The sequence below is a fragment of the Rhinopithecus roxellana genome, chromosome 6 (genome assembly GCF_007565055.1).
Source record: "Rhinopithecus roxellana isolate Shanxi Qingling chromosome 6, ASM756505v1, whole genome shotgun sequence".
Classification (NCBI taxonomy): Eukaryota; Metazoa; Chordata; class Mammalia; order Primates; family Cercopithecidae; genus Rhinopithecus; species Rhinopithecus roxellana.
This window is the reverse complement of record NC_044554.1, coordinates 60,236,185-60,262,144: the sequence shown is the minus strand read 5'-3', so window position 1 is coordinate 60,262,144 and position 25,960 is coordinate 60,236,185. Positions and strand designations below refer to the sequence as shown.

Below are 25,960 nucleotides of genomic sequence, written 5' to 3'. Positions count from 1 at the left end.
GTAAACAAAGAGTAACTCCTCTTCACTAGAGACCTACTACCCAAAATTATGAACAAGAAAGCACCAGAAGCACTTAGGAGGATCTAGGAATATGCATAGGACCTAAGGTTATTTTTGGGTTTTTTTTCTTGGTTTGTTTGTTGAGACAGAGTCTCACTCTGTTGCCCAGGCTGGAGTGCAGTGGCACAATTTTAGCTCACTGCGACCTCCGCCTCCCGGGTCCAAGCGATTCTCCTGCCTCGGCTTCCCGAGTAGCTGGAACTACAGGCGTGTGCCACCATGCCTGGCTAATTTTTTGTATTTTTATTAGAGATGGGGTTTCATCATGTTAGCCAGGATGGTCTCAATCTCCTGACCTCATGATCCGCCCACCTTGGTCTCCCAAAGTGCCGGGATGACAGGCGTGAGCCACCGCGCCCGGCCAGGACCTAAGTTTTATTTCAAATGGTTGAGCCTATTAGATAGAAAACTAGACAGCAGTGTCCCTTTTGATAATCTCAACATTATAAATGCTTAGTCCCATACCATATGCAAAAATATTATTTATAATAGGATATGCAAAAGCCCTTTTAAATATTTCATTGACATGAGGCAATAACAAAGAAGATATATGAAAGATCAGGGCCGGGCGCGGTGGCTCAAGCCTGTAATCCCAGCACTTTGGGAGGCCAAGACGGGCGGATCATGAGGTCAGGAGATCGAGACCATCCTGGCTAACACAGTGAAACCCCGTCTCTACTAAAAAATACAAAAAACTAGCCAGGCATGGTGGCGGGCGCCTGCAGTCTCACCTACTCGGGAGGCTGAGGCAGGAGAACACTGTAAACCCGGGAAGTGGAGCTTGCAGTGAGCTGAGATCTGGCCACTGCACTCCAGCCTGGGCGACAGAGCGAGACTCCATCTCAGAAAAAAAAAAAAAAAAAAAAAAGAAAGATCAGAAGGACAATTTCTCTTAGTTGTGGACTATCAGAGTGCAACAGCAGCATCCAATGATGCTATCAAGAAGGTAAAAAGCCCTCAGAATGGGAGAAAATATCTGAGAGTCATATAGCTGACAAGGGACTCATATCCAGAGTATGCACGTATATAGAGTATACAATATATACAGAACTCTTACAGACAAATAATAAAAAGACAATTAAAATGGGCAAAGGCTATAAATAGGCATTTCTCCAAAGAAGATATACAAAAAGCCAACAAGTACATAGAAAGTTGTTCAAAAGCATTAGTCATTAGGAAAATGCAAATCAAAATTGTAATGATATACCATTTCAAACCCACTATAATAAAAAAGACAAACAATAACAAGTGTTGGTGAAGATGTAAAGAAATTGGAACCCTCACACATTGCTTGTGGGAATGCAAAACGGCTCAGCCACTGTGGAAAACACTTTGGCAGTTTCTCAAAATGCTAAAGAGTCACCACATAACCCAGCAATTCTAATTTTAGGTATATATATACTCAAAATTTGAAAACATGTCTATACAAAAACTCGTACATGAGTATTTATAGTGACATTATTCACAATATCCCAAAACTAAACACAACCTAAGTGCCTAGCAACTGATGAATGGACAAACTATGGTGCATCCATTCCACATATTATTCCGCCACAAAAAGTAATGAAGTACTGATACATGCTACAGCATGATGAATCTTGAAAACATTATGCTAAGTGAAAGAAGTCAGACATGAAAGGTCACCTACTATATCCATTCATATGAAATGTCCAGAATAGAAAAATCCATAGACACACAAAGTAGATTAGTAGTTCGCTGGGATAGGAGAAAGCAGAAAATAGGGCATGACAGTTAATGGGTATGAAATTTCAAGATATTGAAAATATTTCTATTTTATTTATTTATTTTTGAGACTGAGTCTTGCTCTGTTGCCCAGTCTGGAGTGCAGTGCTGCAATCACAGCTCACTGCAACCTCCACCTCCCAGGTTCAAGTAATTCTCCTGCCTCAGTCTCACAAATAGCTGGGATTACAGGCATGCGCTAATTTTTGCATATTTGGTAGGGACAGTTTCACCATGTTGGCCAGGCTGGTCTCGAACTCCTGACCCCAGCTGATCTGCCCGCCTCGACAACCCAAAGTGCTGGGATTACAGGCGTGAGCCACTGCGCCCAACCAAAAACATTCTAAAACTAGATTGTGTGATGGTTGCACAATTCTATAAATATACTATAAACCACCAAACTGTACACTCTGAATGAATTTTATGATACGCTAAATGTTCCTTAATAAGTTGTGAGAGACAGAAAGAAAGAAAGAAGGAAAGAAAGAGAGAGAGAGAGAGAGAGAGAGAGAGAGAGAGAGAGAGGGAGGGAGGGAGGAAGGGGAGAGGAGAGGAGAGGAGAGGAGAGGAGAAGGGAGGAGAGGGGAGGAGAGGGGAGGGGAGGGGAGGGGAGGGGAGGGAAAGGGAAAGCAATAAAGAAAAAGGAAAAGAAAAAAGAAAAGAAGAAAAGAAAACAAAAGAATAAAAAGAACACTGCACAGGGAATCAGGGAATAGAGGAAAAACTATTTAAGGTCTAATCCCTCCATGGCCATCAACAATCTGGGGGAACCCTGGGAAAATTACTAACCTCTCTGGGCAGCAAGAGAATAACATTTTCTGAAATGGGTGTTTACAGACCCTTCCAATTGTATACTATGCTTCTGTTTTGTCTCTCTCTTACTTCATAGTCTATAACATGAGAAAAATACAAGTCTCTACTTAGAAGGAGTCAAACAAAACCTAGAAAACCCCTAGAATAGAATTCTGTTTGCATTCAGGCAAATATTAAAGCTCTTTCAGTATGGAAATTTTTAAACGATCCAAATAAAAGCAGATAAATTTCAGGCAGTAAGATCTCCACAAAAGGTCCAAATAGTCTGCTTTTCTACTAAACAAATTTTGGATAAATCAGTTAATCTAACTGAATTTTAGTTTCCCCATCTAAAAATATGACACATGGGTGCACCTGTCAGCTATGAAATTCTAGACGATAGACTCCACAAGGTAATGATTTTCATACTTTCATCTACTTCTCATAAACAAGTAAAACAATGTGACACTAAAATTTTTCAGATTGCATACAACCAGTAGCTCCATTAGTAGCAAAAACTGAAACAAATATTTAACATAATTAATATGACTTATCATACCAGTTAGTATCAACTCACAGTCAAATGGTATATGTAAAATCATGCTGCCTCTCCCAGACTACTTCAAGTTACAACAGCAAGATATTTCTCAGGCAAAATTCAATCAGATTCTCAATTAAAATTCAATTTAATTTAATTCAAATTAAAACTAGGCGTCTGTAAAACCTCAGAGTGTAACTATGATGCACTGAGGTCAGTGTTCTAAGTAAACGATAAAACTGTATCATATCTTTTCTGTTGTTGTCTTGGGTTTTTTGTTTGTTTGTGCTTATGGTTTGAATGTTTGTCCCCTTGAAAACTCATGTTGAAACTTTATCCCCACTGCGGCAGTACTACTGAGAGGTGGGGCCCTTAAGAGGTGAGACTGGGTCATGAGGGTTCATGAATGGGTTAATCCATGCATGGACTAATGGTTTATCATGGGAATGGGCCTGGTACCTTAAAAAGAAAAAGAAGGCCGGGTGCGGTGGCTCACACTTGTAATCCCAACACTTGGAGAGGCCGAGGCAGACAGATCACGAGGTCAGGAGTTCAAGACCAGCCTGACCAACATTGTGAAACCCCGTCTCTACTAAAATTACAGGGCATGATGGTGCTCACCTGTAATTACAGCTATTCAGGAGGCTGAGGCAGGAGAATCGCTTGAACTCAGGGGGCTGAGGTTGCAGTGAGCCAAGATCGCACCACTGAACTCCAGCCTGGGAGACAGAGCAAGATTCCATCTCAAAAAAAAAAAAAAAAGAAAGAAAAAGAAGAGAGAGCTGGACTAGCATACTGAGCCCCCCTCACCATGTGATCCCCGCACGACCTAGGGATTCTACAGTAGTCCCCACCAGTGAGAAGACCTGCGCCATATGCAGCCCTTCAACCTTGGACTTCAAAGCCTCCATAACATTAAGTAACAAATTTCTTTTCCTCATAAATTACCCAGTTTTACGTATTCTGTTATAAGCAAGAGAAAACAGATTAAGCAGTTTGGTTTTTCCAGCTTTATTAAAGTATAATTGACAAATAAAATCATATATATTCAAGGTGAACTATGTGATGATGTGGTATGAATCATGTAATGATTACCACAAATACATCGAGCACCACACAGTTACCATCAGGGTGGGGAACACTGGGGACACTTAAAATCCGTTCTCTCATGAAATTTCAAGTAAAAAATATTATTATCTAAAGTCACCACCTTATAACTGAAAGCTTGTACTCTTTGATCAACATCTCCCTATTTCCCCATCCCACATCCCCTGGTAATCACTCTTGTACTCCGCTTCCTAGAGCTCAACTTTTTTAGATTTCACATACAGGTAAGAATGTACAGTATTTGTCTTTCTGTGTCTGGCTTACTTGACTTGGCACAATGTCATATCTTCATAATGCACTTTATGCCTATGACATAGGGGTGTCTTCCTACCAGAAGAAAAGCTCAAATCAGCAGCGAGCTGTTTATTCCAGTGTGATCAAACAGTGACCAGCTGGGTGGGTAGGCATAAAGCCATGCGGGTGAGAATGTGGAGAGGAAGTAGTTTGGGGTGAAGAAAATGCAGCTTGGAGGCTTGCCATTTCCTTCCCTATCCCCTTCTCCCTACTACCATCAGCCCTGCCACCTGCTGTGGGGTGAGGTGAGAAGGAGATGCAGATTACAGATGGCATCGTCCAGGTAGGCCATGAGGGGAGAGAAAAACATGGGAAGAGGACAACAGCAGCAATGAAAGGGACAGGAACGCTCCCGTGGCCACTGAAAAAGACACGTCCAAGTGACCAGCTGCTTGACATCAATTTGGTCCATAAAGGAACCAAAGCACTGCTCTTTCTAACGCCCTACCTGTTTCCAGAAAAGGAAAAAAAAAAATCACAACTTTTGGGTCAAGTCCAAGGTCACAACTGAGAAAGTAATTACCTTAGCTACAAACGAGAAGTTAAAATAACAGAAGATAAAAACATGACCTAGCATAAAGAGTTTAAAATCTAAAACAGCAAATCAAAGCACAGCCAGGAAAATAAACCCGTGTGGTGATGGGTTCTGAGCACATCTAAGCTTCATGGTATTTGTTTTTAAATCAATAGAATACATAAAGCAATACTCTATTTCTTCTGATGGGTCTGACCCAAAGTGCATGAGAGAAAAAGATACAGCATTTGGAGACCACTATTTAAAATGGTCTTTCTGAAAACACTCTTTTCAGCTCCCAGGATCTGAACATTTTCTCAAATAAAACTGTTATTAAACTAAAAGGTCAGTGTTTCAGGATGGGCTAGTTTAAGAGAAGCACAAGAAAGGCCAACTTTGCCTATTAGCACAGGGGGTTTCCAAGCAAATCTTTGGGAACTGGCAAAGTTTGTGAAATGAGAAAAGGAGTAAAAACAAAAAAAAAAAAAAAAAAAAAAAAAAAAAATGTTCAAGCCATATAAATCCCATTTGCCATGGAAATTTGCAAAGCTATTTCAAGTTCAGTAAGTATGGTTCCATGGCTTTTACATACACACATACTCTCCTTTTAGAAATGTGTTAAGACAAAAGAATGTTTTCTTCCCATACTTGTATAGCCTGTACTTTTTAAAATTCTTCTCAGAAAACATTTTAATTTCTTTCTCAATGGTGAATGTATTTTAACGAACACAAACACTGGCATTTTGTCAATTAGTTATAGATATAAACACTGACCATAAAACATGTGAGAAAAAGCCAAGCATTGCAATTGCTTAGTTCTAGCAAGTGTGGCTCTAAACTATTTACTTGAAACCATTATAAATACTTGGATGGTTGAAAGCAGCTCTGGATTCCTAACCAATTTGTGTTTGTCTTTACTAAACAATGTTCTAAACAAATGTTTTGGCTAGTCCAAGGGTCTTCTTTATGGATTGCCTAGGAATCTTTTGACCTGCTTAGCCACCAAAATTTCTGGGCTATAAATTTGAGTTCAGGATCAAATAAGAAAGTCCAAGATTCCTAAACTTATACTTGATTCTAAGTATTCTTAGTAAATGTGAGGAAATTCTAATTCCTCAAAGAAAGTGTAGCATAAATTCAATACGCCTCACCTGTCTTATGTGTGACAGGTGATGCCCAAATTCCTGTGTTGACCAAAATTAGTTAAACTAAAGATATAAAGGGAGGGAATGGTAGGGGGAGACATAATTATACATTTTAGATAGATCCTTGAATGAATAGAAATGACTCCAAAAGATGGAAGGACTTAATGAACTCATCAACTATGAAAAACAGAAGACTGAAAATGCAACCATGATTTGAAACATACATAGATTCCCTGAACCTCAAGGAACATACTAATTTCCTTTGTAACTTTTCCCACTTGTAATTCTCCTTTACTTCATTTTCTTTGCATAATCCTTACACTATAATTCCCTCCTCAATTACAGTATTTCTTCAACAATCTCTTTAAGTTGCTTAATAAAAATTTACCTTGCTTCTTACAGAAATATCAGTTCCTTTGGAATTTTTCCTTTAATGTATTTTTCTTTCCGGTTTTACCATTTGCTGATATAGGTCATGGCCAATTTTGTAAAGTCTATTATTTTCATGTGCTAGTTTAAACACACTAAAGAGAAACCATGAAGATCTTCCAAGAGAACAAAATAAGTATTATGTACCTGCATAACATAATCAGCAGATTTTAGATAGATTCTGATTCTCCCAGGATTGAGATAGTTGAGCAAAAGGTTATACCATAAGACATAGCCAAATTAAATTTTCAGCTCCATAGAAATACTCATTAATCTTATAATTTCAATAAATTCATTCAAATGAAGAGCATTTATTGTTTAGGAAAATAATAATCAAAACATCCATGCAATCAATGAAATACAACACAAAGTATATGAGAGCTAAATGACTCGCAGCATAGATTACAGGATAAATCTTGTCCTGCTCCTTACCTTCTAAAAGGTACAGGGTTTGATTGGAAGAACCAAAAGATGACTAGGATAAATCTCAACGGTTAGAAATAAACAAGTAATGGTTTGCCGTTATCCGTTTGTGGCACCATTTAGTTGGCAGACAAATAAACCTGATTTAAACCACGCACGCAGAGAGTATAGGTATATTCAGCTGACAGTTACCTTCACCATCTTGTAAGGGGAATGTATCTTAAGAGTGCCTTCAAAACAAATGCCATCTGTCTACTACCTGGCAGGGGTAACTGTGGCTACTTACACATTAAAGTTAACTGAAGACGGTAGAAAGAAAACTCCTCACTGCACATTCATAATCATAAATATTGTACCAGAAGGCACAGTGTTAGGAAGAGTTTGGCAACCTGAACATTAACAGCATCAAGTTAATGGCTTATTTTGTAGCATTATCACTCCATCAGGATTTATATACCTTTGTAAATTTCTAATCTGAATGGCATATTATGCAAATAATGTTCATTTTATTGTTTGCTTCACAATAAGCACCCATAGAAATTAGCTCCATGTTCCATTCCATGTGGAAAAAAAAAACATCAATACTGGGCTATAGCCATATAGCAAGAGACAAGCTCGTAATTCATATTCTACAGTTTAGACATCTTAAATAGAAAACTCATAAAACCAGTATTGAGAATCAGATATATATAGTATTTCATGTCTTAATATTCTGAATAGTTGCAAGATCTCACAAGGCCTCCAGGAAAATAAAATCTATAATTTAAGTTAAAAAATGATAATTACCTTTGGATATTGCTTTCTGATACATAGCTTAATTTTTTTTGTTTCAAAAATGATTATATTTTGTTCACTGGAGATAAAACTATAATACAATGTTAACTCTCCAAACTAAATGAAGTACAGACACGACCCAAGCCCTCTTCCATTTCATGCAAATGGTCCTGTGTGGCCAAATTTAAAGGTTTCTTCTGGAGTCATAAAATGCATAGAGGACCAAGCTGGAAATGAAAGGTAGTGGTCACCACAACCATTAAGCTTCTGCTCCTGGAACCTCCTTAACAAAACATCTGGAGCCATCGCTAATGACAGTATGTTGTTTACAAAGGAGAGAAGAGCAGGTATTCATTACAACTTTAATGCACTGGCTATGAAGTCTTGGTTTCCATGCTGAAGCTCAGTTTTCTGTGCTCTGATCAACGATATGAAGTTATTTTCGTTTTCTCTAATTGTTTTTTTCCAAATCAAATCTGAATCAAGTTTGATTCCAAATTAGGTGAATCAATCAATTTGTACCTCCACACTGACGTAATCCTACACTAGGCTTCACGAGAGATGAAGACATATAAGATGATCTCTACCATTAAGGAGATTACAGTCTGAGTCAGTAAAATTATACTATTGAGGTTCAGTATTAAGGAAACTTATCAAGGTCAGCTATAGTTAAGGATATGGAACTTGAGCAGGTAGATGAAAAGGAAACCAAAAAAACTTGTTACCAAACAAAACTTGTTTGTAAAAACAGAAGGGTAAATTAGGCTAAACTGCCGTGAGTCTTGTAAACTATGAAGGATTTTGGATAAGAAATATCAAGAAATATGGCATCCTGGACAGCTGGGGAAAAAATGGCAATAATACAATGAAATAGAGTGTTAGGACAGGGAATTTAATCTGGTAAAGATTTGCAGGTAAACTGGGAGGGAAAGCAGAAGGCAATCAGTGGTTCTCAAAGTGTAACCTCACCTTCCCCTCAATGCAGCAGCCTCTTCTGGGAATTTACTAGAGATGCAAATTCTTCAGCCCCACCTCAGACTTAAGGAATCCAACACCATGGGGATGAGGTCCAACCATTTGTGTGTCATCAAGCCTCTGGGTGATGCTGATGCACACTAAAGTTTGACAGCCACTGGCAAAAGGTGAGGAGGGCTTAAAATAGGAGACTGGTTGCAAAGACACAGTCTAAGAGTCAAGATTTTTCATGGGGAAAAATGATCGTCTGAGACTGACTGAGAGATGAAAGAAAAAGCCAAAGGTGCACCCATGCCAGAAAATTAATACCCATGATGGTCAATTAAGTAAAGAAGGAGAGGCTGTTTGGAGAAGACAGATAATGAGTTAAGTCATATTCAATTGAAGGTAATGGCAGAACCACCACATGGAATTGTAGGCAATTAGATACTTGAACCTGAAACTCATATTTGATTTGAGACTTGGCTCGACATGCTGATTTGGGAATGACTATTACAGATTTGAGCTCAGCGAATTCTCCTGGAAAATATACATATATCCATATATATACACGTCAAAAATACACATAAAGGGAAAGAAAAAAAAAAGCAAAAGGCTAAGGGGTAGGCCTTAAAAATGCATCAGATGAGGGAAGGGGGTGAAAGAGGAATATCATTAGGGGCAAAGAAGAAATGGAATGGAATGGAAAGGAAAAAATAAACCAAGATAGCAAGTGTAGGAATGATAAATAGATTTCATCTTACGTGCCAATTCTGATCAACTGGCAGTAGCTGCCTGAGTTGCTGTATGGAGGACTCTGAGGCCAAGTCCAGGTTCAGTGAATTAATGTCTACTCTGGGCACAGGAGGGAGATCTGGCAGCATGGTTTACAATTACCTATCATCCCATGGAGTGCATGCAAATCAGACGGCGTGAGCCTCCAATCAGTGGGAGGAGAACAATGGAAGGCAGCAATTACAGGCCTCCCTTCAACACATGTCAGAAATGAAACAAGAAGGAAAGAAGAGGAAGAATTATAAATAAAAGACGTTTTTCACAAACAGTGTATTCTGTACATATTTAAAGGGCAGCCATAATTAACAATCTGTAACTAACTTATACTGACGAATGGTAGTTGTTGTTTCTCAAAAGGAATTTAGAGAATAAAACATACAATTACTCAGGAAGATCTGCTTGTTTAATATACAGTAACGCAGACCAATTAATATATATTATACTCTAGTCTACTTTCCTAATTATCATCCTGATGTGGGCTCATAGTACATTTTTATAAAAAGAATATTTCATAACAGTAAAAGAAGAGTGGACAAGCCTTTTCATGTGCTAAAAAAGCTTTAACCAAGACTAATGTCCTTACCTAAATAGATTGCTTTGGTATCAGAAAGTCAAATACCACTCCGATACTTAGGTTCATAAATCAATCTTCCCTCTTCTTTTTATTGAGACGGAATTTCGCTCTTTGTTCCCCAGGCTTGAGTGCAGTGGCGCGATCTGAGGCTCACTGCAACCTCCGCCTCCCGGGTTCAAGCGATTCCCCTGTCTCAGCCTCCCTAGTAGCTGGGATTATAGGCGCCTGCCACCACACCTGGCTAATTTTTTTGTATTTTTAGTAGAGACGGGGTTTCACCATGTTGACCAGGCTGGTCTTGAACTCCTGACCTCAGGTGATCCACCCACCTTGGCCTCCCAAAGGCTGGGATTACAGGCGTGAGCCACCGCGCCCAGCCCAATCTTCCCTCTTCTTATTGTTATGAAGTAGAATGTACTTTTTAGCAATGTAACTGTTTTTAATCCCCAAATTCATTATGCACTAATAAATCTTCCTAAATTCAACTAAGATATTTAATTCTTCGAACTCTGACCAACACTATTTTCTAAGCGAGACTTTATCTTTGCATGTAATCAAAGCACAAGGAAAATAAAAGATTTAAAAGTCTGAATATAAAATCTATCTTCTAATCCACCTAACTTTCTACAGCCCTGGGAACTCAGCTAACCCCAACCTCAGGACTTTTCTTCTTCTGAATAAAAAGAAAATTCATGACCCAATTACAGTCCTTTTTATAAGGAAGAAAAGTAGAGTCCTCTTCTTAGACACTGGCCTACTACTAGACAGTAGAAATAGTGAGAGAATCACATATAGTCAAACCTCTGGGCTTCAGTGGCTTCATTTACAGCCCATTAAGAATGAGGATGCAGAAAAGGACCCATTTCAGATACTAGCTAACCACTACAAAACAATGGCCTCTCCTGGGAAGTTTTAAATAAAGCAATTCAGATTTTACATCCATGCTTAATTCATATTTTATTTATGAGAGTTCAAATATATCAAAACAATGAGGCAGCATAAGACATATTGGTATAAGATATTTCATTAACTATAGTGCAATATCCTGAGCTTTGTTTTTTATTTAATTCACATTGTGATAATTAGATCAGCTTCATTTGTGAAGTCAGATTATAATACCTATAGCCGTTATTTTTCCCTTCACCTAAAGTAACAAATCTCTGTTCAACGCTAGAAAACATCATTTCAATGTATTCCTAAATAGTCATATAATCTCTAATAAAACAAAAACAATTCTCTGTGAAGCACTGTGGAAGCTCTGTAACTTAGCCCATCACAGCTGATTTTACTATCTTTAAAACACAAGATTGTGCACAAGGATTTCAAGACCAAAGCATTGTGCTGTCTTTAACTTAAATTCAAGAATGTACTTAACCTTTTTTCTAAAAGTAAAATAAACTATTCATGGTAAAGTTAGCCTGAAAGGAACAGTAAAAAAACACTTTTTATGATTACATTCCTAACGATCTCCTTAATACCAGTACTATATGGAGAAAAGTGATGGAATTTCTTCTTATCTAGCATTTCCTTTTTGTAATTCACACCATGTGCTATGTAAGGTTTCAGGGTGTAAATCCTTCAGAATACCTGGGACTACATAAAATAGCAATGAAAAAGATATGCCTGCATTCAGACCAGTGGTTCTCATTCTTATCAGACCCAACTCTGCTTTTTTATAGCACATCTATTTTGCAATGCTCCCTTCACTATCCTGAAATGAAACTGATTATAATCTGACCAAAAAAAGGAATCAATAGCATGCCCTAAGTGTAAGAGTTAAAAACAAATAAACTAATTTATAATAAAATAATGGCATCTCATTATGTAAATGTTCAAACATAACTACCCTAGTAGACATAATAAAGTCTGAATCTTGAGTTTGTGTGCTAAATCATCACAAATGCAAAAGCTATTGTTACACAGTAGTTGCACTCCTGGAAAATTCAGTATACTTTAAAACCATGCAAAACATACTTTCTGTTTATATATAAAACAACTAAGTTCTGGGCCAGGTATATAGGTTTTCAGCTCCATGAATTTCTGATGAGACATTCAGAAGTTGGAGGGCACAGGACAATTCTTGGAGATGGGAAACTAGCCCCAGGCACAGCCAGCCATGAAGATCCTTCCCCGTGCCACTACGCACCACAGCTTCCCTCTAATTCCTGAAGTGCCTGAAGTGGTGCCGTACTCCTCAAGTGGGGTAATACTCAAACACTTTCTAAAGTGACACAGTATTGCCCCACCACTGCGCACCACTGTTTCAGACAGGACTAAAATATTCACCTTGATAAATGAAAAAAAGTGGGAAATCTCGCTATTTTATGGTTTGTATGACCATAGATAGTCACAAATAATCTACTAATATTGATATGGATTTTTCAAACAGATAAACATTTGAATGACACCAAGATATCTTCCCCCAACATGATCTCTGCCTTAAGGTGCCCAAACATTACTAGCTTTCTCTAGCTCCGTACTCACCAAAACCACATTTTGCCTGGTCCACTTATAAAGATCATCTTAATTTTCCTTAGAGTAATCAAAATTACTCTCTGCTAATCATCAAATTGTCTATTTTTTTTTCTCTCCTGATGTCCTAGAGGGATGAAGGCTCCATTACTAATTCGATAGAAATGGAAAAGGTGGGTACAAATTGCAACCTGAACACTCCAGGTCTCTGTGATGATATCACAAGAATGTACAGACATCAGAGAGATATAGATTAAAATTCATCTACTCCCAAACTGTACAAATGTTTTCATTATTTAGCATTCACATTTACAGATTACCGTCTTTAAGAGCACAATTCCCCAAACATCGATTTATTTCAAGCTGACACACTTCCCAACAAAACTATCTACATAGGATAGCGCTTGACCATTTAAAACTCTATGTTTTATATGTGACAATATCAGAATACTGAAAAAAAGTTCAATAAGGCCATATCATTTTTATAATGAAGGAAAATGAAAACAGATTTAAAGCTACTCATCCTGAATGAACCTATAATTCACAGAGATTCCTTTTTGAAATTAAGGTGAGGGTGTAGTAAGAAATAATTTCTCTATAAACAGCAAAAATAAGTTAGCTTTCCCTAAAGCGTATAATATGAAACTCTCTAGAATAAATGGTAAGAAGGCAACAAGAATGAGTAAAATCTAAACATATATGCTACTTTTAAAGAAATGCATCTATCATTCTTTTCAATTTCTTTCAGCAATTGGATCCAGTCTTACAAGTGTTATCAGGTAGTGGTCCTTAGGGGAACTGTTTTAATGAAACTAATAATTAGAATACCAACTTACTCTCCATCAACAGTAACATCCAACATACATGATGATTTCATAAAATAATTCGCTAGGTAACTGAGATTTCCTCTAAGGGAATTTTCTTACCAAACCCTCCTCAACTCTCACCCCATGATCCCTTTCCCATCCTGTTAGTGTAAGTAAACATAATTCTTCTCTAACTTTCTGATAAATTGTAAATTAAATGAATCCAAATGAGTAAGATTTTACTGCATGTTTTAACATTTTTAAATGATTGTATCATTTTTATCTCAAGTTACATAGTTTATAGGGAATTTAACAGGAAGAAATTAATCTAATAAAGCATTATACATATATAATACTAAAAATCTTTAATAGTATAAAATGTTCACATTTAAATTTACATGCATTTCAAACAAGGCAGTGAAATAATAAGAATGTTACCCATGCAAAACTTTCATTTTACAGTTATAACCACTGTTTGGGTGTTGGGGATATACACCATAGAATTGTGAAATAAAATACAGAAATATGTCATATCTGGTTCATCTTAAATAGGTAGAAAAACAGCTGAATAAAAAGTATTCATGGCAAAGTATGTTAATAAAAGAGTCAGGTTTACAGAGACCTGTATTCTCTTGACTACCCTCTGTGACTTTATTTCTAATCTATAAATTACTAATAAGGTTTCCCTTGAAGATGAAATGCCGTAGAATGAAGAGGTATTTTCAGGTTAAACATGAACGTCATTACATAAACAGAATGAAACTCTGTTCAATAGGAGAACCAACAGCATTTTGTTTTAAAAATCCCGACTGATGCTGTATAACATTTCATTGAGCCAGTACTATAGTTTGCAAGAGACTGTTTAAAGCCATATATTCTTCAGAATGTCGACATGCTAAAATTTGTCATTTTTTTAACCTACAGAAAAGATTATATAACAAGAAGAATTTGTGGTGCGTTTTCATAAAAATTTAGGATCTGGCTTGATCTCCAGGTTCAATAAGTATTTTAGCTTCTGATCATCAAGATTCACATATTTATTGTAAATGAATTTGATCTGACAGTAACAAGAATTTATTTGAATCTCTTTCATTATCTTTGAATGCTGCTAAAGTAACAGAATATGATAAATGATAATGACACCAAAGGGTAAAGTAAAATTGATGTTGATCAAGCATTTTCTAAAAATTCATTTTCATGACAAGCTTAAAAGATATTAAATCTTCCTCCTAAGAAACATGAAGTGTAGTGTGGCAAAGAGAAAGATTTAGACAATGAGGGAGAGCAATATACATTTTATATATAAAACAATGAAAACCTAGAAGCAAATTCAATGTCCAAAAACAGTGAAATGGTCAAAGAATACAACGCTAACATTAAAAAACATGCTTTAAACCCCATGAAAAATTTCTCACAAGTGAAAAGATACCAGACTGAACACATTGTTTGTTCTTCATTTTGTTTTCTATACGTATAGTACTGAAAAAAGCCTAAGGACACCATCACAAAGAAATACAAACATATGGCCGGGCATGGTGGCTCACACCTGTAATTCCAGCACTTTGGGAGGCCGAGGCAGGCAGATCACCTGAGGTCAGCAGTTCAAGACCAGCCTGGCCAACATGGTGAAACCATATCTCTACTAAAAGTACAAAAATTAGGCAGGCATGGTGGTGCACACCTGTATTCCCAGCTACTCAGGAGGCTGAGGCAGGAGAATTGCTCAAACCCAGGAAGCAGAGGTGGCAGGGGGCCGAGAAAAAAAAAAAAAAACATACATATATATGCCAAAATGATATTAATGATTACTTTTATATTTAGGAAAAATGGACCATTTTCCTTTCTCTTTATACTTAGTTGTAGTTTTTACCAAAAACACACTTTACTTTCATAATCATTTAAAAGTTATTTTTAAACAATGCATAAAGAGGCGTAATTCCAGTTTTAAAAAACACCTTTATCAATTCAATCATGAACATTACATAGTATATCAGTTTCGCTAACAGAAGTTCAAACCATACTTATACCAAAAGAGAGTTGGCTGGGATTAAAGTACCTAAAAGTAGGTAGCACAGACTCTAAGAAAACAAAATTGGTTCATGTTCTTTTTCTTTGACCCCACAGGTGTCCTGCCAATATACCATTATAAGACTATGTGTTCTTAAAAGGTAAATTACAATCAAACACCTGTACTATATTACATGATATACTGTAGAAAAATACAATCATATACCTTTATAACAACGTTTGGGTAAGCAGAATTTACAGCACACAGTTTCTTATATACGCTATCTAGAAGCACACCATACAATAAGGGCTTTTTGTTGAAGAGTTCCTCTGTAATTGAAAACAATGAGATTCAAAGTGTCTCCAAAAGGATATTCATGGCCATACTGAATACAGGTAGAAAAGAGAGGAAATTTTAGAGAGCCAAGATATTCTCTTTTCACTCTTGCTTCTCAAGTAGCATTTAATTTTTTGTCTTCCATTTAGATTTTTCCATTGATAACACCAATCATCCTAGTATGATGAATGATGTATGTTACCAAGGACAGCTGATGAAAATTCTTGGCCACTGACTTAAGCCACCAGCTGAGGTTAAGCTAAGTCAGCTACAAGGAATGAAAGGTAACCTGGGATAGCATTTTCTAGATCATGCAACAAATACCCTGCAACATTAATAGCAAAGTTCTATAGAGATCCATTTCCTACATGTGGCAGTCACTGCTACAAAAAGTCACTACATATTGGGGTGTTCTAGAAAATCACTCTATAAATTGCCCATTTTGACTATGAAATAGAGACCTATTCATTTGAGTCTATACAACTGAAAACATAAGTTCAACTGTAAATGTAAACTATATTATATCCAACATTACATTCTTTGCTGCCACTAGCAAAATAAAACATTTAATAGTCCTTGCTTGCTGACTGGATTTATACATGGTAGGAAATGCATAAAAAGTTTAGCTTTGCCTCCTTAAAATGAAATCTGACAACTACTCACTGAGGTTTTGTGGACTTTAGTGTCTCTAGTGAAAGCTGTTATTCAACAAACCAACTTCTTTTCTTTAAGTTGCTTAGTTCATGCACATGCCACAATCAACTGGCTATGACAAAAATATTTTAAATACCTGTTTGTGGGAATTGTATCTCAGTAACAAACATCAAAACCATTACTTTTCCACAAAGCTTTCAAGACAGGGTAGCAATGACAAATGACAGGACACAATAGAGATACTACAGCTTTATCTTGAGTTTAATCATCTTATTTATTTGGATTTCAAGAAAAATCAAACTAAATTACTCATTCCTTATAGTAGCAAGAGGAATCCTCAGATGCTGTCTCTGCCATTTCGGATATAATTTTAAAATATCAAGTCTTTTCAATTTTTCATCCATGCTGATAAATCGAGTAACTAAAATTCAAACAGGAATTCAGACAGGTGAGAAAATGAAGTCTTTGTAACCAAAATACTCCAGCATAACTCAGCTCTGTTTTGAAAAGAACTTGCACGTCAGAGTTGCCAACATTTTCAGCACTTGAAGCCTTGACTATGCCTTTTTCCACTCTCATCTGGGAACCCAAGGAAAATTATAAATCTCACATAACACAGCAGAGGCTGCCCCGATCAGCAGCCTACAAAGCATCACTATATCTATTCTCTCTGACCTCCAATAACTGAAACCCAATTTGTGGTTGAGCACATGGCTGGTCAGAAGGAAGACTACATCTTCCAGCTTCTCCTGCAGTTAGGAATAGCCTAGTGACTAAGTTCAGGCCAAGAAAATTGAATCAACAGGGTGTATGCAGCTTCAGAGTCATTCCCCATGACACAGGCTCAAGGACAGTTGTGAGCCTAATACAGAAAAGACTGGGTCCCAATATTAGGGAATCATCAAATTATCCAAAATGTTACATGAGAGAAAAACAAAATTTTAACTTTTTGAGCCACTGTAACTTAGGGTCTCCATTAGGACAGTGGAACCTATATTCGACCCCACATATCTTACAAAAACATATGTCCAACTCTACCCTTTGTCGGACCTAGAAGAATCAAAGAATAGCCTCAAAAACATGCAAACTTAGAAAGAAAAGCTAAAAATCAGCTATGTCGGGTATACTTGCAAGAGCTGGAAGAGACCTCAGGACAGAAGCCTATAGCTGCCCCAGGAAAGTCTCTTTTTTCATTATCCCTATTGAAGGAGTGAAGAACACGCCATCCCAAAATATGGCGGAATGGCATATTGACTCTTTCAAGTTGAAAACACTGGAGCAATTGTAGTTTCAGAAGGGGCTAGCTGACCTGTCTCTTCCTGCATGCAGTAAGCCATCAAGAGGGGTACCCTTCCAGTACTGGGGCGAGAAAACAGCCCTTACCACCAGACATTGAGAATTGGGGCTGCAACGGACCTGAATAAATATACTTAATGAAGGAACCCTTATCTTCTACTAGTTTTACACACCCCTATATATATCTCAGTAACTCCCCTAGGAAATTTACTGCCCCTCACCAAATTTTACTTGTCCTGTCATTTCTTCTCAAATTCATTGTTCTTTGTCAATAAAGTATACAAGCATCTTGCTGTGGTTACTTCCTCGGATTCACTCTGTTGTGAAGATCCCCATCAACATGTAGATGATGTACATGCTTTTCACTTGTTAATATGCCTGGTGTCAATTTAGTTTGCAGATCCAGCCAAAGAACCCACTTAAGCAAGAGCAAAAAGGGGGGTCAGATCTCTCACTCCCCTATACTATCCAGCTATGCATAATAAGAGGAAATTAAAAAGTCATTAAAATGCTTTGTCCATCCCAGGGTAAGTAAGCCGTAAAACAAGTCATTCAATCGCAGTCGAAGAGCCATTTTATTATTTCCAAAACGAGGACCATGAGTTAGATCACCTCGAGTGTCCCTGCCGGTAAACGTATTTCTGAAACTGCGGTTCTCTGCCCATGTCATCACGGCAGAGCAGCTAAGAAGATCACCTGTAGAATCAGAATGCCTCAATTTAAAACCCTGCCATGCCATGTGTTTACGTATATTGTTGGCCAAGTTTATTAGCTTCCCCGTAACTCAGTTTCCTTGCTTGTATAGTGGAAATTATACAAGTATCCAGGTAATAGGATTGTTGTGAGAATTATATCACCTTCTGATAAATACCAATACCTCATTAGATTACATTTTAGTTCCCATAAACCTACTTTACCCAAATCCCTATCAAAATAACACTCAAATTTCAAATAACAAGGAATTTATAGATGGCACTTCAATGACTAAATTACCTTTCCTACCCTGGTAATTCTTCAAGGCTCCATCCAGTCATCTACTTCCTGTTTAATGTTAATCTAACAATCATAGTACCTACATACAATCATAGTACCTCCATACTAACAATTCACTCACTCTCAACCACCTTTCTGGCAAGCTAAACCTTAATGAAAAAATGTCTCAGCTATCCCAATGTTTGCTGAAAACCTAAGTGAAGCAATGCTCTTGATTTACTTTTCCATCTTTTTTCTCACGTAGCATTGCACATAATAGCAGTAAGGGTCCAATACAAATCCTCCTAAATCTTCCTTTTTCACAGGTTTTCTTTTATTCAAAATTCACTAAGCAGAATTTGAAATGAAAAGACTGATTGAGTCATAAGTTCGTTACTCCCCCATCTCCACCCACTCCAGTCATATACACAAAACTTGAATGTGATTTAGAACACCCTTGTCCTGGCTGAACCCATCTAAGAATCCACTTCCACTATTCTATGTTCTGCTGCTAAACTCTGGGAATTTCTAAGACCTAAAACAAACAACTGCTCTAATTCAATACTGCCTTTGATATGCTAACAGTCCTATGAGGACTTCAACTATCAGCTAAAAGATAAATATAGTTCAGGTCTAAAACTGTCTGCCTGGGCATAAGTTAGGTAAAATACAAATATATAAGAGGTGCTGGCAAGGTTTTTGGCATTAAAGTTCTATAAGAAAATAATTATTTTTAAGCATGCAATGACAGAACTGCCACATTCTTAAGAAATGCAAATTATATCCAAGGGCCCTTTTTTTCCAGTATAGCATGGCCAATTTTATAAAAGATGTAAATGGAGAACTATAATCTACTTATACATATTCACTTAAAAGCAAGCTTGGTTGAAACACATCTATTTTTTATAAGCAATATTTATACTTTCACAATCTTAAAAAGGCTTCTCTTCATCACACTGCAGTAGTATTTCTGCATGTCCCTAAGATTCTTTCCAACTATTATGTTTCCCTTTGAATACTCACAAAGACACACCTCCAAGGCTTAACACCAAGAGAACACATTCTGAGACAGTCTTACATTGCTTGCTGCATCTAGACAACCATGGCAACCTTTTACTCAAACCATCCTTATCCCAGAAAGATGTAGGGAGCTTGGCATCCCTGCTAGGTGATACACATCATTATAATCTACTCTGCAATGACACAGGGGACCAGGCAAGGCCAATATACTGCAGAAATCATTCAAAACTGGCTCTAGTCTGTGCCAATGTGTACACATTTTCATACTCTCTGATGCAGAAAGCGGGAAGATGTTCCATGTCCCTACCCCAAGGCTTTTCTCTCTGCTACACATTCCAACAGATAACTGCATTTCTTATAATAATACAATCTTAAGAAACCTTTGGTAATATTTTTAAACATCTGTAATTTATATGTTACATAAGTGATTTTACTTAAAACATTTTATTTTAAATACCTAATACTATTAATAAAGATCATGACAAAGTTTTTTGTTTGTTTGTTTGTTTGTTTTGGGGGTGGGTGTTTTATTTTTTGATGCAGGGTCTCGCTCTGCCACCCAGGCTGGAGGGTAGCAGCACAAACACGGCACACTGCAGCACCAATGGCCAGGGCTCAAGTGATTCTCCCACCTCAGCCCCACCAAGTAGCTGGACCACACGTGTGCACCAGCATGCCCAGCTGATTTTTGTATTTTTTGTAGAGACAGAGGTTTCATTATGTTGTCCAGGCTTTTTTCTCACGTAGCATTCCACATAATAGCAGTAAGGGTCCAATACAAATCCTCCTAAATCTTCCTTTTTCACAGGTTTTCTTTTATTCAAAATTCACTAAGCAGAATTTGAAATGAAAAGACTGATTGAGTCATAAGTTCGTTACTTCCCCCATCTCCACCCACTCCAGTCATATACACAAAACTTGAATGTGATTTAGAACACCCTTGTCCTGGCTGTCCCTACCCCAAGGCTTTTCTCTCTGCTACACATTCCAACAGATAACTGCATTTCTTAAAATAATACAATCTTAAGAAACCTTTGGTAATATTTTTAAACATCTGTAATTTATATGTTTAAATATAAACATAAATTTTATATTTATATAATATAAATTATTATATAAATATAATATAATAAGCTGCCTCAGCTTCCCAAAGTGCTGGGATTACAGGCGTGAACCATCACAAGGTTTATTGTAATAGTCTTTTTATACCATTTATGATATATCAAGATAAAATTCAACTTGTTGCAGCCTTTATGAAAAAAATTCAAATATGACAGTATATATTTCATTTGGGGACCAACTATATTTTTTAATGTAGACAAAACTGACTTAACTGTTACAGTTTCAAAAATAGACAAAATCGACTGGACACAGTGGCTCACACCTGTAATCCCAGCACTTTGGGAGGCCAAGGCAGGCAGATTACCTGACGTCAGGAGTCTGAGACCAGCCTGGCCAACATGGGGAAACCCCATGTCTACTAAAAATATAAAAATCAGCTGGGCATGGTGGCACACACCTGTACTCCCACCCAGCTACTTGGGAGCCTGAGGCAGGAGAATCGCTTGAATCCAGGAGGCGGAGGTTGCAGTGAGCCAACATAGCACCACTGCACTCCAGCCTGGGTGACGGGGTGAGATTCCATCTCAAAAAAAAAAAAAAGAAATAGACAAAATCCCTTTCACGCTCTACTGTTCAGAATTCTTACATTTTGCACTTAGGGAAGTTAACTGGTTTGATTTTAGAACTTCTGTGTTTTATTTACGACAAGATAAAAGATTTCAGGGAACTATTTGCAAATGCAAATACAATTGGGGGAGAATAGTTTTTATTCCTAATAAATGAAGAGCAATCTTTCTAAGATTAAGTATTAAAATATGAGACACACCCCAATGTGCTATACGAGCATTTTAGCAAATGAATACATTTTAGCAATCTAGTGAAAAGCATCTTGATGCTAATTTTCAGAGGCATCATCACATTTATGATGCTCATTAACCTGCTTTTCAGCATCAGTGTCCCTTATGTTTCCAGATTTCTACCAATAATCTATTATGGGCATAAATTAAACATTGCATGACTATGAATAAAAATTTTAAACCATGTAAATGTCTAATCACCATGGCAGGTAGCAGCATGTGTGATAAACCAACTGTGGATAAAGCAACTGAATCGGCTGAAACCCATTTGCCTATCTCTACTAACAATCACAAAACTCATCAGACACTCAAAGAAAATACTTAAATAATTGTTTATTGGTTGATTTGCTAATAGAAATTAAAATGTTCTCCATTAGCGCTTTTAACAGCATGTGCTCTCCAAAACATTGTCATTTAAGTCCCCAGTTGGGAATGGTACAAAATACCAACCTAGGCAGACCTGTATTCTTTCAAACATTACCTATAATTGAATAAATGCTTACGTTTTTAGGTTTTACAAGTTTCCTGATGGGATGCAGCAAAATAAAAGTTAATGGGTGGGGAGAATAGTTACCCCAAAATAATAACAATAATAATAATACAAGAAGTACTAAAGGAAAATAAAGTACCATTCAACTTACAAGCCAAATTTAAAACAATCTGTCCTAAGATAATCAGAAGTTAACAGTATTCTGCAGCCTTTACTGTAATCAAAAGACTGTTACAAAAATTCAGGCCAAAAGCTTTTGCAAGTTATTTTTGTGAAATACAAAAAGACTGTAAAGTGTTGGTAATGATTAGAAAACCCCAAGGTTGGAAAGAGTCAAGGGCAAGAATGTATAAGGCAGTCCTGGATGGGTCCGCAGGGCAGACTTGGGAGAGGGAATCCAGGAAGCTGCATGGAAGCTCACACAAGTCTGCAGCACTCCTCCCCAGGCGGGAGATGAGGCTGACAGCAGGGCCAAGGCACAGCCTCCCAAGTCCTGCAGCTCTGACCCAGGACGCTGGCCTGGGGAAAGCAACGCACATACTTATTGCATGCTGCGGGGTTAGGGGAGCATGGCAACCCTGCTGAGCAGTAAATGTGCTCAGTCGGTTTTTTCCCTCTACCTAAAGCTTTTCCTGTCAACATCATCCAAATTAGTATCTCTGGAGCAACTCAGACAGAGGGGCTTAACAGTTTAGAAGAAACAGCTTACCAATTCCCCACCTAAGAGAGGAAATAAAATGCGTTTAAGTGAATGCCTCTCATTTAATTAACAAGAGAAAGAGTAGAACTAGATTTTAGGTAAGGATGGAAGCAACTACAATACACGTAAGCTGTCAGGCCTGACAACTGACAAAGAGGTTCAGACTCACCCGGTGAAAAGCAAGAAAACAAACCTTTTCAGGCTTACACGACGCGCAGGAGAGCCTTGCCATTTCAGCGCACTCTAACATTCTATTTCAGGTCCTGTCTCTGCTCTACCTACCAGTCATCACTAATGGAGAACTGAAACTCTCTCTGACAGTCACCCTCATTAAAACAAATTGCCCATAAGAAGCTGAAATACAGAAGGCAAAGGCTTTTTAATGAAGAAAATAAAATATGATTATTTTATCTTTAGGGGAGAGGTAGGCAGAGAACTGACTAGAACACTAAGAAACACAATTTAAACTTATAGTTTCTAACCATTTTTAATTAAGTAAATTTTAATTTTTACCCTCCAGAATCTCACAACATATGTATATGCTGATATAGTTTAGATCTGTGTCCCCGCCCAAATTTCATTTCAAATTGTAATCGCCAGTGTTGGAGGTGAGGCCTAGTGGGAGGTGACTGGATCATGGGAGCTGATTTCTCTCTGGGTGCTATTCTTATAGTGAGTTCTCATGAGATCTGGTCGTTTAAAAGTGCGCGGCACCTCTCCCTGCCCCTCCTCCTCCTCCAGCCACGTGATGCACCCCCTTCCCTTTCATCTTCTGCCATGATTGTAAGTTTCCTGAAGTCTCCCCAGAAGCCAGCAGATACCACCATGCAGAGTCATGAGCCTACACACCCTGCAGAATCATGAGCCAATTAAACCTCGTTTCAGTCTCAGGTATTTCTTTATAGCAGTGCAAGAATTAATACATATGCCTGAATCTTACTTTTTTTAGTGAAGTCTTACATTGTTTGCACATATTTTTGCTTTTGTAATTGTTTATTCTGTTTTTTAAGAGCAGATCCAGCAGGTGGCACAAATGTTTATAAACATGAGAGACCGGTATAGTCTAATGAAGTAGTTCTTAACCTGGGAATTCAAGAGATCTGTAAACTTGGATAGAAAAAAAAAAATGCACCTTTATTTTCACTAACTTCTAAATACAGTATGCATTTCCTTCAAATATGAATGATACCCTAAAACCAAGTAGTATTAGCCACAGTACCTGTGATTTGTCACCAATAGAAATCACACATTTTCGTAACACATTACAATAGTTTCAGACATTCCAAATATTCATGCTCATCACTACTTTGAAATAATAGTAGTTAATACACCCAACACCAGGTCATTTTATGTAATGTGCTAGTAAGTCAGTGTATATTACAAACTTGGGTTTTTAAAATTATATATAATTGGTTTCTTTTATAATGCTATGTATGGTTTGTATTTAAAAGTAAAATGGATCCACAGGCTTCACCAGAATGCCAAAGTGCAACTTGGCACAAAGCAGGTTAAAAACCTTTAATCCAGTAGAATGTACAGGTTTGGAGTGAAGACCCAAATTTACATCAGACATTGTCACCTGTGGTCTAAAGTAAATCACTTAATCCCTCATAGCCTCAGTTTCCTCGTTCACAAATGCTTCCACGAGCTGCTGGGATGTGCTAATGTATGAAAGAGGACAAATCAAATGTTGGATGATGCCAGATCATGGAAACGATGCTAGAGTTAATAGCACATACACAGTCAATGGGACTTTTTTTTTTTTTTTTAAAGAATTTAACCCAAAAAATGTTTCAGAGACAAGACAAAGGTAAAAGAGAACATTTTACAGTTTCATAATCCCAACTCTATAAAAGAGTACTGCCTTCAGAAAATTTTCATAAGACAATCCAAAAAGCCAAAATGACAATCCAGATATGAAACAAACTCAGAGTTACAACTCATTATTTCACATAATCATCTACATTTCTGTCACTTAGGAAAAGCTACCCTGCCTGAATCAACAAGAAGAGAATATTAACAGTTGTATCTAAGATGCAAATGTGGTACATCCTTGAGCAAAAACTAGTCTCATGACTTTATCCTTACCAGAGGATAACACATTTATAAACTGTATTGGAAGGTTTTTTGTTCAAATATGTTTTACGTGTTTCAACAATCACAGATCTAATAACAGGTGAAAAAATTCCAGTTTATTTGTCATTCTGAATTTAAAATAGTAAATGAATTGGCTACATTATGAAACTAATATCTCAGTTAATGCAGACAAAAAAAAAAAAAAAAAAAACTTTAATCCTCAGAGATTGGAGGTAAAAAGGAAGAAAGGAGAGATACAGATAATCCCAAAAGTCAGACAGTGGCTTCAGTTTTGGATCCAGTAAAAAATACCTCCTCAGATAGAATCACTTACTTCGTGGAGACAGCCATGAGCTGTGGGGATAAAATCAGCGGGAGAGGGGAAAAATTGTTTATATCTGCTTATATGTGCTAGTACTCTGACACTGGGCTGGGAAAATAATATGTACATATAACTTTAAGTGACCACAAAACAATAATTTTAATCCATCATGGAGAACAATATAAAACAATAAAATATAACTATACAAAACTGAGTGTAGTAAGTGGCAGAGTAAGAAGCAATGAGAGTTCCATAGGGATAATCAGGATAGGCTTCCTGGAAGAGGCAGGATTTTTACTAATTCCAAAGATGAATCGTGCCTTATAGAGAAGTGAGGAGAAGGGTGACAAATAAGGGAGGGGTCAAGAGGCAGAAGAGAAGCAGGGATCATAGGGGCTAGTTTAGAAATAAATAAAAGGGACCACCTTTCTAAATTAAGTCATCAAAATAGCTACTCACAGACAATTGGAAAATCACTACCAAAGGTTAAATGCAGGAAACTCCCCCCCAAAAACAGCTGAAAACCTCTCAGACACAATAATAATAGAGTGTTTGGAGAATGGCAGTAACATAGAAATATATGTGCAAATACTCCCCCCAAGTGGGCCGCAAAAGATATATAAATCCCCAAAGTGAGAGAGCAAGCACTTTGGGGTGTCTGAAAGCAAGGAATCAGAGGTGAAGACATTCGGCAACTTTCCGCCAAGAGAATGGAATTTTTCTTAAAATATGCACACATCTGCCCTA

The 25,960-nt window shown here is 37.3% G+C and overlaps 1 protein-coding gene across 3 annotated transcripts in view; it reads right to left on the bottom strand.

Annotated features, from left to right (window-relative positions):
- CHCHD3 (coiled-coil-helix-coiled-coil-helix domain containing 3) overlaps positions 1 to 25,960 on the bottom strand; it is a 302,441-nt gene that overhangs the window by 241,657 nt on the left and 34,824 nt on the right. The gene's annotated exons all lie outside the window — the stretch shown is intronic.